The 14915-nt window shown below is 39.0% G+C and overlaps 1 protein-coding gene across 7 annotated transcripts in view; it reads left to right on the plus strand.

The window, feature by feature from the left end:
• ARHGAP5 (Rho GTPase activating protein 5) overlaps positions 1-14915 on the plus strand; it is a 128378-nt gene that overhangs the window by 16544 nt on the left and 96919 nt on the right. For all 7 annotated transcript variants that reach the window (XM_070587674.1, XM_070587673.1, XM_070587661.1 and 4 more), the window contains one exon: positions 2762-3160. The gene's annotated coding sequence lies outside the window, so the exon portion shown is untranslated. The remainder of the gene's footprint in view (positions 1-2761; positions 3161-14915) is intronic.

Genomic DNA, 14915 nt, shown 5'->3' on the forward strand with positions numbered 1-14915 from the left:
TACTTTAGTTTTCTAGGTCATAGCAATTCATGAATGTTATTAAAGATTAGTATGGAATATAAAAAATTGTTTTCCTTAGAATTCTTGACCTAAAAAGGTAACCTTTTCATTTTAACTTCTGAGCTTAACTTGCAATACAAGTAAATAGACTGTAGCAATACTATATTCCTTAGCTGCAGCAGAAAACATTTTATCTTTCTTGGATGCTGCAAAATCATAAACTGAAGAAGTCAAAGTCAATTTATGAACTCTCCAAGATCTTGCTAAGGAAATAGCTAGAAAATGGGCAGAAAAAGTATATTTATCCTTATGATACATGCAAAATAATCTCAGAACACTTCCCTAGATGACTCTACTATGCCATATAGGCTATGTAAGATTATGAATGCATTGAGTTTACTTAATATGATGCTTTTGGGACTGCGATATAATTGAAAGCTTTGGAGAGAAAACTAGCATCAGTTGAGTTGAAAAGTTCCTTTTTAAATAAGAGCTGTTAAATTATACTGCAAAATGCTGGGGAAAATATTACACACTACGTAAATGTGAAATTAATGTCTCCCTCAACATTGCTATAACTAGTGCGTCTCAACCTAGTTCATAATTGAGTGAATTGTTTCTTGTGTTTCTGGTGATTCAGATTTCTCGTGTAATAATACGTCTTTTCCTTGTTGCTTTCTGTAACCAAATTCTGCACTAGACTAGGCTGTTGGAACAACCAAATTAGTGCCTCCTAGAAAGTTGTTAGTAAGTCACAGAGCAAGGCGGACTACTTCAAGGGAGGTAAATATGTACACAATTTTCTGAAAGCGTAACAAGTCTGCTTCATGATTTTCCTCCATGAGTTAGAACCATGGTTCTTTCACCAGGGGTCTTCCTTCTCTTTTGTAACCTGTGACTTCATTTTGTGTGACTCATTTCACTTGTTAAGTTTGTCTCCATGGACGCCAACCATCCAATAAGCCTTACTTTGGCCATTTTAAAACAAGATATAAATCAACACTTTTCAACCTGTGTTTTCAATATCCAAGGGTGTGTTGATGTAAATCAAGGAGTATCTTTAGTTCTTTAAAAACAAAGTCAAAATAGCTTTGGACTTCAAGACACTACTGAAAATTAGAATGAATGATTGTGCAACAAATTGCTTTCTAAAATTTGAAATACTATATACTTGAAGAATTCTTAGTATTGATGCAACTGCCTGATTGAAGAAATCGGTTGCTGAGCAAACAACTGAATTCTCTTTAAAATATAGGTTAACTTATACCTGCTTCCATCTTTGGATTCCCATTCCCTTCCCCCAAACTCATGATATCTGGAGGCACTGTGTTGATATTATAAAATTTATGAAGAAAGTAGACTTCGTTTCTTACATTTTACCTTTGAAATGTCTAGGTTCTATAGATCATTATCATTAAAAAAATTGGCTTTCTTCAACCAAACAAAATCATATATGTGTGATTTTAGAAACTCTTCATTTTAAAAATGAAGAAGCAAAGGCACACAGCATTTAAAGGAATTGTTTGAGTTTACCCAACTAGTTAGCAACAGAGATCTACCAAGAACCTAGGCCTCTCCCCACCAATAGCATATATTTTTTCCCCACTACATCAGACTACTATCTCATTGGCCTGGCTCCATATGTCTTAGAATAAAGCTAGTGACAAGACAAGGAAATAGTAAATTGAGAATTGGCAATTTTGGCTAAAGTCTGTGATGTCGTTTCTCAAAGTGTGATCTGAGGATCACCTATATTAATTACCTGGATGCCTGTTAAAAATGTAGATTCCTGGACCTTACCCCAGACCTATTGAAATTCAATCTTCCAGGGGTGAGACCCAGGAATATGCAATTTAAACAAGCTCTCTAGGTAATTTTTATGTACGCTAAGGTTTGTGTTTCACAGGCCAATGACATCCTACGTGTTTCACTAGAATGTTATTTAACATGTTTTAAAGTGTTATAATAGCATAATATATTCCCATTTGAGAAGCCTGTAGTGTTTTGCAGTGGATTCAAAGGAGTGCTGCAGAGACCTGTGGTGAAAGGGAAGGGCATGGAGTTTGGGTCCAGTCCAGTCTCCACCACCTTGCTATGTGGACCTGGGCAAGTTACTTTGCTCTCTGAGCCTCCAATTTTCCTTCTTTAATGTAAGAATAATGCCACCCTTGCAGGATTGCTGAGAGATAACGGATATAAAATGCCTGGCAAGCATTGGGCCTAGCATGGTAGAGGCAAGCAACTATTAATCACTGTCATTACCTAAGCTAATATAACTATTATTTTCCACGCCTCTTCCCTTACCTTGTCAAATGGAAATACACCGAATTCCACGTTGTTTCAGGCCTGGCTACCATTTGTGGATTATTTCTGTCCTTGGCTGCTCCTCTTCTCCTCGGGGGCTTCCTGCCTGCCTCTTGGCCATTTCACTGGTCGTTACTCACCTCTACCAGGAGGAAAGGGAAAAGAAGAAATTCAACTCAAAACATCCATTTTCCTCATATGTTATTACTTTTAGTAAAAGGTTTGGTTTGAGAGAAAGAGATTGAATCACTGGCCAAAACAGCATTTTTTAGTTTTGTGAGAGTTTAATTTTACCTATTTTTTAGATAGTTTCTGTTTCTGCTCTTATAATGGATAAGTGGTAGTCGTCTACTTGACATGCCCTCATTTGAAACCAGTGATTTTAACTAATATTGCATGATAAAAGGATATTTCTAAATAAGTCATTTTGAATCTTTTTTCCTTCCTTATATTTCAGGGAAACCGAGGAGACTTAGTTTAAGGAAACTCATTAAGATCCTACAGAGAAGGAGGCCAAGTATGAAATAGGTCGAATTCCGTCTCCCTGGTCATGCCCCTCAGGCGTTGCTGACGGGAGTTTGTCGCTCGGCAGAGTGGACTGTGTGGACAGATTCCTAGATGGCAGAGCTCCTCGCTACAGCCCAGACCTAATGAGAAGTTGCCTGCGCAGGGCCTGCACTCAGGAGTCTTATAAGATGCCCTCAGTTCCTTCAGATCTTCAGGTTTTTCCTCATGAAGAGCTTGTCATCCCAGGTGCTTGGTGTTAGCATCTGCTGGTTGGAAAGGAGAGCCACAACCTCAGCTGCAAGAACTGTAAGACTCCAGAGGTGGTAACAACGCAAAACATCACACAGAGGTGAGTGGAGCAACAGGAAATTTTTTTCTTCACTGTGCTGGTGTGTAGCCAGGCCCTGGAGGAGAGGGCCGGGGTGGGAGTTGGTTGTCTGGAGGCCTGGTCTTTTCTCCTCTCTCTTCACCTATGGCCACGCCTGACAGGGTGTCTAATGCTGGCCCTCAGGTGCACGGATGGTCTGGTTGGGATGTGTGGCCTGACTGATCCACTAGAATAGCATCTTCTTGAGGGCGGATGTTTTCGTTTGCTTTATTCACTGCTCTCATCCCAGCACCTAGAACCAGGTCTGGCATAGAGCAGGCACTCAATAAATATTTGTTGAATTAATGGATGAATTAATCATCCGGGTTAATAAATGTTTATTGAACGAAAGGAAGAAGAGGGAGAAAATGGAAGAGGAAGATCTACAGACGATTGGCTTGGTTGAGCTGATCTGAAGAGCACCCTTTTCTGATAAAAGAAGATACTTTGGTCAAAGGCATATGAGATTCCTGCTCCTGCTAGGCCGTGCACACAGTTTTAGGGGCTACCTCTGATAGCGCTAATGCTGGGGACTGGTTGGATTGGAAAAATAGTAGTAATGATAATGATGAGTAACAGCATCAACTAAGCTTTATATAGCACTTACGCTACGTGGGTTATCTGTTCCAACCTATATGGAAAACGTAACGAATGATAACACAAGTATTGTGGCAGTCACAATGTGCCGCAGCAGTGTGAACCTGATATAATGTGCTTTCAAGACCATTTAGTCACTGGAATGCAATGTTACAAAGAAGTCCTAAGGGCAGCAGGCCAGCCTGGTTTCTCTAAAAAGACACTGTGTGTGCTTGTATGTGTGCGCACACTTCTGGGTGTGTATATATATACATCTAAATGCACAAAGTCTACTCAAAATCATTTGAGTAGTAACCTTCATTCTGGAAGTTGGGTTGGTAGGTAAAGCTAAGTGTAATTTTTACCTTAATATCACATCCTTTTATTCAGATCATAGTTTTCTGGGAAGTTTCCAAAACTGCAAATGCAAATGACCCATGTATCTCTCGAAATTTCCCTTTTGAGAGAATGGCCATAGGCCAACAAAGGTGAAGTATGGAGACTACTTTAGAAAGAGCCCCTCACTGGGCCTGTGTTCTATAGATCTGCTGTGAGACCGTTTGCTGCTTGAACACTTTGGCTCCGGAAGACACTTTATTTAAATCCAGCAAAGGCGAACTGGAATGAACGGAACCATTAAATAAATTGTAGTGTCCTTGAGTGTGTCCTCTGTGAAAGGCCACGGGCTTTGGAGGAAGACAGACTTAGGTGGTTTGGATTCCAGTTGCCATTGATCACCTCTATGACCTTAGATAACTCTTCATGCTCAGAGTTCTCCTCTGCAAAATAGAGAAAGAAATAACCTCTAAGGGCTGTTGTGAGGATCGAGTATGTATGCAAAAATGCTGAGCACAATAACATGACATGTATAAGGCGTGCACATAGTTATTTCCCTTATTACCTGGTCTTATTAACTTCCTCAGCATCCTGCTCAGTATAGACTGCTTGAATACTTGGACATCCCCAGAACTAGAGCAAATCAAGAAAAAAACCCCAGTTTTTCCTCCTGTGTCTTTCTCCTTTACTTTCACACAGAAAAACGTCACTTTTTTTTTTTTTTTTTTTTTTGGTGAGGAAGATTTGCCATGAGCTAACATGGGTTGCCAATCTTCCTCTTTTTTTTTCTCCCCAAAGCCCCAGTACATAGTTGTATCTCCTAGCTGTAAGTCATTCTAGCTCTTCTGTGTGGCACGCTGCCACAGCGTGGCTTGACGAGTCGTGTGCAGGTCCACACCCAGGATCCAAACCAGTGAATGCCAGGCCACCAAAGTAGAGCACGTGAACTCAACCACTCTGCCACAGGGCTGGCCCCGAAAACTTCACTTCTGACATCTCTGGTCACCAAACGTGTGGGGATTTTTCCCCACAACAAGAAATTCTCTGCGACACCAGCTAGGTGTCCTACAATTTAATTCAATCCTGATAGTATCTACTTTGAGATAGCGTCACATCCCACAGGTTAAGGGCTCAGTCCTGGGTGACAGCTCCCATCCCATTTCAGATGCCAGTTGCTAGGTGTAGTCCCCAGGTTACCCACAGCTTGTGTCTAACTTGGCTACAAATTGGAAGTTCCCACCACCGCCTCCTCGGGTTCAGTTAATTTGCTAGGACAGCTCACAGAACTCAGGAAAACACTTACTTACATTTACTAAACGTATTAAAGGATATGACAAAGGATACAGATAAATAGCCAGATGAAGAGATACATAGGGTGAGGTCTGGGAAGGTCCTGAGCACAGGAGCTTCTGTCCCCATGGAGTTGTGGTGCATCACCTTCCAGTGTGGATGTGTTCGCCGACCTGGAAGCTCTCCCACCCCTATCCTGTAGGGATTTCATGGAGGTTTCCTCACATAGGAATCATTAACTCCATTTCCAGCCTCTCTAGAGGAGGGGACCTGAGAGGCGGAGCTGAAAATTCCAAGCTTGTAATCATGGCTTGGTCTTACTGGTGACCAGACCCCTCCAGAAGCCATCCAGGAGCCCAGCCTGGGTCACCTCATTAGAACAAAAGATGCTCCTAGTGCTCTTAGCGCTTAGGAATTTACAAGAGTTTTAGGAGCTCTGTGCCAGGGACTGGGGATGAAGAGCAAATATATATTTCTTATTATAAATCACATTATCATATAGAGCCTCAGGGCAGCCCCTTCTTTCTCTCATAGACTGTTGCAGTTACAAGTAGACATTGTTCTCCTGCCCGCTGTCTACATTGCCACAAGAATTATCTTAATCACACACACACATACAGGCACACATATACACACACATACACGTGATCTTTAATTCCCCTCCCTTCTTAGTTTTCTGCTGCTTACAGGACAAAGCCTGAGCTCCTGTGGAAGCATGCAAACCTTCCTCCTCTAGTGTTAGGTCTGTGGACTCATTTCTTGCTGATCCCAAACGGTTTCTTCAAACTTTTACATCTCCATGCCTTTGCTTATTTATTTATTTATTTATTTATTTAGCCTAGAATGCCCTTCCACTCTTCTCCACCCAGTGAATGTCCACTATTTCTTCTTTCGAGGTAAAGCTCAGATGTTATTGCCTCTGTTAAGCATCTCTGGACTGCCTGAAGCCAAGTCAGTCACTCCTCTTTATGCCTCGCTGCCTCCCCAAGCTCTTTGTTTATAGTAATTAAAATTCAAACCCACCCAGCAATGCCAATTTCTGGATGTGTGACCTTGGGAGAGTACTTAACCTCTATTAGCCTTGCTAGCTCCGTTTGCAAAGTGGATATGATATTAGTACCTACCTGACAGAGTTGTTTTAAGTATGAAACGAGACAATCCATGTAAAGCACATAGGACAGCACTCAGAACATGGTCTTTACAGGTCCATCTGTGTTAGACTGTGAGCCATTCATTCTTATACTCCCAGTGCCTAGCACAAAGCCTGGAACACAGTAGGTATTTAATATATGTTTGTTGGAAGCAGAGAAGGAAGCAAACAAGCTACCGTTCATCTGTATGAGCAAAGAAAACAGAAAATGTTAAACTACGTTTATGAGGAAGGCTCATGAACTGTCCCTTCTTTCATACTTTGGTTAATAGTCTTGGACCTTCAGTTTCACCAGCTGTAAAATGCCTGCTCCCTCCTCCCCCCACAAAAGCTTACAAGATATAATATGTAAAAAGTACACAGTCTTAAATCTTCTAGACACTTCTTAGCTGTAGAAACTGAACGAATACTGTCCCCAAAAAGGGGAAAAAAATTATCTCCTAATTTAAGAATGCATATAAACTGTGAAATTAAAGAAACTTGATAAAATAAAGGTCAGATAACCATTCAATAGCATTTCTAGAATCCTCCATTTTCTGTATATAGTGTCAATACTTTTATTTTCAGGAAACTTCACTTGCCCAATTATCAGTTCTTTTCTCTTCTAATTAATTGTTAATAAAATGATATTATCTTCTTATACTTGAAATTCAAAGCCCAATTATTAAAAACAAACACTGTGTTTCACTGTAATGAACTATAGCATTTCTTTTTGTCTGTCTAAAAGTGAACTTTGGCAGTGGGTAGGAAGATTTTTGGGTTCTAGTTCAGGAGCATGTATTGACAAGTCAGTTAACTTAGCCAAGTTTATAATTTACCATCTTAATAGCATTGCTGATTATTGCTGAATGCTTTGAAATTTTTTAAGACTATTTAAGTTTTCTGCAATTCAAGTTCCTCATTTGCAAAAAGAAGGTAAAAATACTCATGTGAAAGTACAAAGATTAAATGTGCAAGTTACATGAATAATGTATATAAAACATCTTTGCATGTAGTTGCTTTGCATGTCGTAGATGCCCAATAAGTGTTATTTTCTTTCTCATCAGGATTTTGTTTACAACACCATGTTTTATTCAGATTAACCTGTTTACATATGGGGCTACCCCACCATGCTGCAAAGTCATCCAAGGCAGGAGTTATGTTATACTCATCTTTGGATTCCTGGCACCCAGCACACTGCTTGACACGTAATGGGTATTTAATGTGTAGTTACGGAAGGCAGGAAGAAAGGATGGGAGGAAAAAAAGAAAAAAGAAAAGGAGGAGACAAGGAGGGCTGGAAGGAACTAAATACTAGGTAAAGTGAGTACCATGGAACAAAAATCCCTCTATAATTATTCACGTTATCGTGCTTTAAATATTTACCATATTAATTCTAATAATTCTAAGAAATTGCCAGCATTTAAAAAAATATACTTAAATACCTCTTAACACTTTTGAAATGAAAAGAACTGATATGTCTCCTTTTATTTTATGCCAATATACATGAACAAACATTATGGAATGAAAATTGCTTGTCAAAAATGTAACAAATATGAGATGGGGCTGATTTTGATGGCATGTGTCATTTATGCCAGCAAAATGAGAGGAGTGTCACCACGTTTCAGGGCTCCTATGTGGCATTTAGAAAACTGTACAGTCTGCAACCTACTCGTTCTGTGACTGAGTCAAGGTGATTTATCACAGGTAAAAAGTATACGTTTCATGCCTTTTTAGTGACATACTTGACACATATTACGAAATGATACAATCTGTATGGTATAACGTTGCAGTGCACACCAATCAGAGATGTTATGCTTTGAGGTTGCATAATTCACTGTTTGAAAATACCTTATCTGATACCAAAAAAAGAACAAGCTGCTACCAAGATAGTTTTTAATCTTCTGAAGTCGAGTTCTTACACCCCTTCTCTAGTGTGTGCTGTAGCCTCTAATTTCTTTATTTTAGGCTTTTTCTTGCTGTTACTGTTCTTTTCTCTTGGTTAAAAATTGATGCATACTGTCTTCTTTTTAATTCTTAAAAATATTTTAATCATAAATATGTAAAAAACATAAAAGCATAAGAAACAAACTGCTTTTTACCATCTCCTTACCTCCTTCCCTTGCACTCCACCCACTTTCCTCCTCATGTACGCGTCCTTCCAAACCTTTCCCATAAATTAAATGTACAGCTATATGTACATATACATGCACATATATTTTTCACATACATGGGATCCAACTATATACATATTACTAAGCAACATGCTTTTTTTTGAGGAAGATTAGCCCCGAGGTAACATCTGCTGCCAATCCTCCTCTTTTTGCTGAGGAAGATTGCCCCTGAGTTAAGATCCGTGCCTATCTTCCTCTACTTTATGTGTAGGACAGCTGCCACAGCATGGCTTGATAAGCAGTGCATAGGTCTACACTCGGGATCTGAACTGGTGAACCCCGGGCTGCCGCAGTGGTACACACGAACTTAACTGCTGTGCCACCGGGCCTGCCCCACAACATGCGTTTTTCACTGAATGTGTTGTGGAGATCTTTTCATGTTAGTACATATAAATAGATCTCATTCTTTCTAATGATTACATTGTATTCCAACCATGGTTCTAACATAATTGAAGTTTGATTTATCCAGTCCTCTTTTAATGAGAATAAATTTGTTTTCCCTTTTTCACCATAAAAATAGCAAAGCAATGGACATTCTTGTCTATTTACCTCTCCACAGGGTAGCGTTCTAGAAGTAGAATTGCTGTGTTAAAGGGCACACTATTTTGAGTGCCACTTAGTATAGTCTATTGGAACATTAGTAATCCTTGCTATTTGGTTATTCTTCCCTTTTTTATAGAGGTTGGAATTCCACTGTGGTTTGATTGATCCTTACAATACATTGAGATGTCAGCATAAAGAAGCTTTAGCTTCTTCAACAGAAGGGAGAAAAGGAAAGATTGTGCCCCTTGTGTTAATTTAATCAGGAAGTTTTAATGATGTCTTAATATTTTGGTTTTCACCACCACAAGATTCTTTTTAAAGTCGACTGCAGTTTGAGTTTTATATTTGTTTTATCTTGTACCACATCCAAGGACAGTTTAACTATTTAAATGAAGAGTCACATAAAGAAAATGAGCCCACAGCATGAATTTGAGGGAGGCAGGCAAATATGGAATGAAGTGCTTCTCAGTAGATTAGACACTTGCCATCCAGTTCTGTTGAAGCCTACAAAATGATTGCTGCTGAATTTAATGTACATTTTCTGTGTTTTGTTTGTTTGTTTGGAACAAATGCTTCCATTTATTTCCTTTGTATTGCAGAAAGAGAAGCATCTAAGGATACTGAACTTTTAAATGTTAAAAAGGAGAAATACAGGCTACAACTATGCGGGTCGTGTTTTGAGCTATCCTTTTAAAAAGGTTACAGAGATTTCTAAGAATGGTGATATATCACCGCCTCTCAAGTGGGAAGTTACAGAATAATATTCTAGGAAGAGTGAGGGCCGTCGAGTTTCGGGAGACTAGCCGGTGGTGGCTTTTATGGGCCCTGCCTCCTGGACTCTCTCCTGTGTTCTCCCGGGGCCCTCCTCCACCTAGCCTGACTGCACAAATGAAACTTGATCTCCTTTATCACTTTCTTGTTAAGCTTGTGCCACAGCTTCAAATATGAGAACATTTTAAAGTGGAAAAGGAGTCCTTGGAGACCATTGACTCCTTTCTCTTGCTCTGAAGCAATAAAACTCTGAGCTGCATTCTAGAGTAATCGCGGGTCACTGGTCTTTCCAAATGATTCCCGCTGAGTTTCTTTCACTTTTTTTTTTCAAATTTAAAAAAAATTGATGGCTAATAAGAACAGAATGATCAAATCTGACTCCTCTCTCTGCGTGCCTTCTGCCCAGGTGCCCATTCCTTGACCCTTCCCTACTCTGTTCACCACTGCACCTCCTCCTCCTCCTTCAGACTCTGGTCAGTCATCACCTCCTGGGTGACGGAAGCCTTCCTTGGTACTCCCTCACTCCCAGGGGAGAGCTGTCTTCTATCATGCTTATCACTATCATTTGATCTCGTTCTCCTGTTTGTCTCTCCCGTTCACAGTGAGGATAGGGGATTTGTCTTTATCTTCATGTCTTCAGCACCAAGCACAACATCCAGCACTCAGTAAATGTTGGTTAAACGAATGGATCAATGAACAATTGACTGAAAAAAACAATTGGACAAACAGTCGTTTCTTAGATGTTGTAAGGATATTTCAATCTAGAGGAAGAAGGACGGGTTAGAGGTCACTCTCTACTTTCTGAGTTCGTATTAAAGCTATGGTTGTTTTACTTAGACTCTTTAAAGTCTATGCATAGAGTTACTTTGGAAAATGACCACTGCACAATTCGTTGTTTGTTAATGTGGCAAAAGACATCATTACAGCGATTGTCTACCCATCATTTGGTAATTCACTGGATCCTTACTTGGCCTGTGGAAGTGATTTCAGAGGTTTGTTGTAGAGATCTCAGTTCAATTGGACTGCACCAAACTGATCTATAAAAATTGGAATTTTTCAGGGGCATTTGTACCAAGAAATATTCCAAAATTTGTGTGTGATTGTGTTTAGGTTTGATTGCCTTTTTTTTAATTTGTTAGATGAGGGCAAGAATGACAACACCTGTGTCAAAACAAAATATGCTGTGACAACTGCTAAACAGTGGCATTTGGGAAACATGGTTAAATGCAGGTGTGTGCTTTTGTAAAAGCAATTAAACTGAAACAGGATTAGCAAAAATTTAGGGTTCAAGATTAGCATAGAAATTAATTTCTGAACAAGCAGGTTGTCTTGTTTCATTTAATTGCTGCCTGTGTGATTATGTAAAGCTGAAATTAATTTCTGAACTGTTTCTTTTAGCCTTGAAACTATAGCAGTGTTTCTCAACTTTTTGTGTCTGTATCTAGATGCCCATTTCATGTCCTCCCATCACACAGTGGCCAATCAAGGGCCTATTTATACCCTTGCGAGTTTCCGACTAGTTGCTTCTGACCCAATTTATCTCATGCAGCACTTTCCAGTTTGTATATGAACCATTCCTTATTCAGCATTTTTTTTTTTTGGAGGAAGATTAGCCCTGAGCTAACATCCGCTGCCAATCCTCCTCCTTTTTTTTTTTTTTTTTTTTGCTGAGGAAGAGTGGCCCTCAACTAACATCCATGCCCACCTTCCTCTACTTTATATGTGGGACACCTGCCACAGCATGGCTTGATAAGTGGTGCATAGGTTCACGCCCAGGATCCAAACTGGCAAACCCGGGACCACCAAGGCAGAGTGCGTGAACTTAACCACTACGTCACTGGGCTGGCCCCATTAATCAGCACAATTTTGAGGAAAATTTTTACCCTGTGAAGCAATCCTAGGAAAGCTTCATGAAGAGAAGGCTTAGCAGCCTTGAATTTGCAAGTGCTTAATCAGGGTGCAAAGCTTCCTCCAGCTTGCAGAGTCAGTTTTCATGAATGCATCTATATCCACACTGCAGGGTGACTGTGAAGGGGACAACCCCTTATAGGGGCCTGCAGTGTGGCCCGGTCATCCTACTTCATTCAGGACTGAGAAGGATAAAAAGAAGGAAGAGTTGAGGTGACAGAAGCCTCAATGCCATACTCATTGGCTCTATAGAAGTTTTCTGGGTGTAGTTCCTTGTGTCTTAGGGTCTATTTTTCTCCTTTTCTCTGCCAGCTAAACCCCTGGAACTTTATCTTGCTTATCTTGACATGACTCCTTAGATTTTTACTCGATAAAATTTTTTATACCTGGGTGAAATGTGACACATTAACCCTTGTTAAACTGGTCCTGTTTATTCTGGACAGTAGCCCTCTTGCTCCAAGTTGAAAGCTACTCTTCTTCTCAGTACATTGGGTGTTCAGTTGCTCTTAAAACATTGGCTATCCCAAGTCTCTTAGAGTAGGAATCTCTTTATTTCTAGACTCCGAGTATTTTAAAAGAAAAATGTTTCCTTTAATTAGGCTTTAAAGTGATGGTACAGTTATGAATAAAAGTTATTCCTGTGACCACCTAAAGTATCCACAGAGAGTTCCAAATGACTAAGAAAAGGAAGAGATGTGTGTATGGCATTTAAATATCATATAAGTATGGTTGTGTATAAAGTCATAGTAGTTTTGTACATATACTCACTTTAGGAAAAACATGGTCAGAAGAGTAAAATAAATGCTAAAGATAACTTTAGAATCATATTACTGAAGAAAAGTAAATATATTAAACAGGTCTATAAACATTAAATGTGATGATATTTTAAAACTAAAAGGTATAATAATTTATTGAAATTTACTAAGAACAGCACATATTAGAATTTCACTAATTCATTCACTCTCAAAATTTTCCTGCAAATGCTATTTACATAAGCACTAATAATATTAATATTAAATATTGTAACATATAGTTCAACTTCAACATTTAGAAAACATACACAAACCCTGATACAGCAGCATTACAATCTTTTAATCAATTACAATCAAATAGCATAAACTAGAAAAATACTGAGTTAATAGTCATCAGCAATTAGGACAGTGATAATTTTGGAGAGGAAAATCACCTACAGTGATTGCTTCAATAACTTACTCATTACTATGAAGAGAGCATAAACAGATACTTGTAGCATTCTTTGCAGAAATTATCTCCTGATCACAGCTCCGTTCTAAACTATGCCGCTGACTTAGTATGTGATTCTTTAGACAGACTTCAATGTTTCCATCTATAATATAATGATAAATATATTGAAACATAATTAGATCTATTGACTAAATGAAAAGTAAAAAATAAAGCAGTGTTTAAGAATAGGCATGTTGGATATTTATAACGGGTTCACTAAACATAAATGCATAGGAATACTGATAAATTTTTGATAAGAACAACTTCCCTACCATGAAAAGCATATCAATATTGCCACATGTTGACATTTACATCCTCATATGACATTTAAATCCAGTTGCATATGTTGCTAAATAAAGGATCTGAAATAATCAAAGAAGTTTTAGAGCTCAAAGGATTCTTAAAGAGCAGCTAGTCCAACATCCTTTTTTCATAGATGAGGAAATTAAGGTTCAGAAAGGAGAAGACATTTGCTCACGTGTTCAAGGAGTTACTGCAGATCCGGATCTGCTCGGCTCTGTCGTTATTTCTCTCAGAGGGCTAACTTGTTGGGACCTTTGAACATGCATACCAAATATTGTCCGGAAATTAATGCATAGTGTCCCATAGGCACAATTTCTTCAAATGTACATAAATGCCACTGGGATTAACAAAACACACTCATTTTAACATGATAAGAAAATTCATGGTAGCTTTTTTGTTGTGGTGTTCATTTTGTATTTGTCTCATCAATAGATTCTCAAAATATAAAATATCACATGGAAACCATTGAAAATCTGTGAACTGAATATGAAAAGTTTGGGAACCACGACACAGTATCCTTTCATCTATCTATTTATTAGAATTTTGAATGATTCAAAATGTCACAAATATTGGGAAGGGATAATGATTTATTCATTTGTTACTATTATTATTATTATTAATATAAGCTGTAGGAACAGAGGACCAGTAGTATAGATGCAAAGATGAGTCTGAGATCAAGAGCTCAGACAAGTAATCCAATGAAATGATATGGGACATCAAGCATGCTGATATTGGCATCTACCCCATGCCCCTGGTGCATCATTTACCATGTGCTCGTATCAAGTGAACGGTAATCTCCTTATTTTACAGGCATGTTGACACACAGAACATTTGATTTTAATGGCATTTTTCACTTGACAAGAGTAGTATCATAGATATATCCATCTAGTCCTTTATCCTGACCTACCAGCAGCCCCCTGGCTCTCTCTGGTTTTTAAACATCTCTAGAGAAGCCCACAAAACCCTACGGTATCTAATTTTTAAAATCAGCACTGTCAGATTTTCCTTCTTTTTGACCTGATGACAGTGTGAGCGCATTCTCTTTTGTTCATTCTTCACTGCATCTTTTATATGCTTAAAAATAGTTTTTCTTTTCTCAAGCAAAAAAATCCAGGTTACTTCAGCTGTTTATGGAGCATATTTCCCACAAATTAGCGCGCTCAGAAGTGTCTGTATTAAATTGTGTTCCGTGAGCAGACTGTGAGTAGCACATCACTGGAACAAAACACTCTGCCATGAGTCTGCACAAAGGCAGGGTCCAAGAAGGCACGCCGAGGCTTTCCCAGATGAAATGAGGACCCGGAACACAGCCCTTATTACAATTCAACAAACCCACTGCGCATTCCCAGTCAGAATGTTCTCAGAGCTTCCTCTGCTATTATATTCTGTGAGTTCCGCGCTCCCCTTGATGTCTGCGCCTCATCCCCATTAACTTTAATGAGTTTTACCCGCACATCAAAGAGGCT

The sequence above is a fragment of the Equus przewalskii genome, chromosome 1, assembly GCF_037783145.1.
Source record: "Equus przewalskii isolate Varuska chromosome 1, EquPr2, whole genome shotgun sequence".
NCBI lineage: Eukaryota > Metazoa > Chordata > Mammalia > Perissodactyla > Equidae > Equus > Equus przewalskii.